Genomic DNA, 1,219 nt, shown 5'->3' on the forward strand with positions numbered 1-1,219 from the left:
CGCAGAGCTGGGGGACTCGGCTCTCTCTTTGTGCCACAGTGAGGCCCAGCCAGTTCCCTCCAGGGTGCAAACCCGCTGGCTTCTGTCCTCCCCAAACTCCAGGAGACCTTTGAAAACCACCCCCCAACTTGTCTTCCTGCCTCAGAAGAAAGAACCAAGTTTCTCTTGTGTCTCCAGCCGCTAGCAGGAGAGAGTGAGACTGTGCACTGTCTCTTCCACGATGGCGACGGGCATGCTTCAAGGTTTCTGAAATTCCTACAAAATAATGCAGAATCAGGCAGTCAGTGGTGTCCAACTTTAGAAATACAGCTCCCTCTCCCCCACTCCCAAAAAACTTCAAAGACAGAGACCAGATATGTGAGGTTGATATTACGTTACAAAAACACTAAGAAATTCCTAACAATTTTGCCTCCAACACAACTCCCCGCAAACTCTTCCCCCATCAGTGTACCCCGAGAGGCGAGTTCTTCCTGAAACAGCAAAATGGTGCCCGCCACAGGTTCATCAGAGTCCTCTTCCCACACATGCGCCCCCCGCATAAGACTGACCGTCCCTCCAGGGCAGCAGTTAAATAGGACACACGAATGGCCCCCAGGGATCGCTGTGGAAGATTCACTACGACCACCTGGAAATGAGTGAGCACCGGTGTCCGTGCTGATAACACAGATCCAGGGAGCTTGGGCTTGGACGAGACATTACAGATCATTCCCTTATGCTTCAACACTGCGGCCACGCACTTAAAATGTGGCTGTGTCCAAGAAAATGGTACATCCTTCCCGCAATGTCCCCCGCAGCCACCAGATGGCAGTCAAGGACAGCATCAGAGAGCCCAGGGTGTAAGGCCCTCAAAGGCTTTGGTATACCATGCCTGGCACACCTGGTTCAGGCCTGTCGTCCTGGTGTAATTATTATTAATAGCACCCCTTTTCACATATTAAAGGGTCCCAGTTTGGACAATAATCTATGCAGCCATTTCAGGTCATGACACAAACTATGGATCGCATCTCTGTTAAAAGTCATTGTTTATTATATTCAGTTCAAGGAAATTGTATTCAGACATTTGTGAAAACGATAAGACAGACTTTATTCAGGGACATGTACAGCAATGGGGTTTTGCAATAGGGGCATTAGATTGGGCTCAGCTCCGAATACAACAAGGAAACGGGAATTTGTAGCCATGGATGGGGAGGGACAGGGCTCGGGGGGTGGAGAACTAGTC

This window comes from Pteropus vampyrus, unplaced genomic scaffold (genome assembly GCF_000151845.1).
Source record: "Pteropus vampyrus isolate Shadow unplaced genomic scaffold, Pvam_2.0 Scaffold741, whole genome shotgun sequence".
Taxonomy (NCBI): Eukaryota; Metazoa; Chordata; class Mammalia; order Chiroptera; family Pteropodidae; genus Pteropus; species Pteropus vampyrus.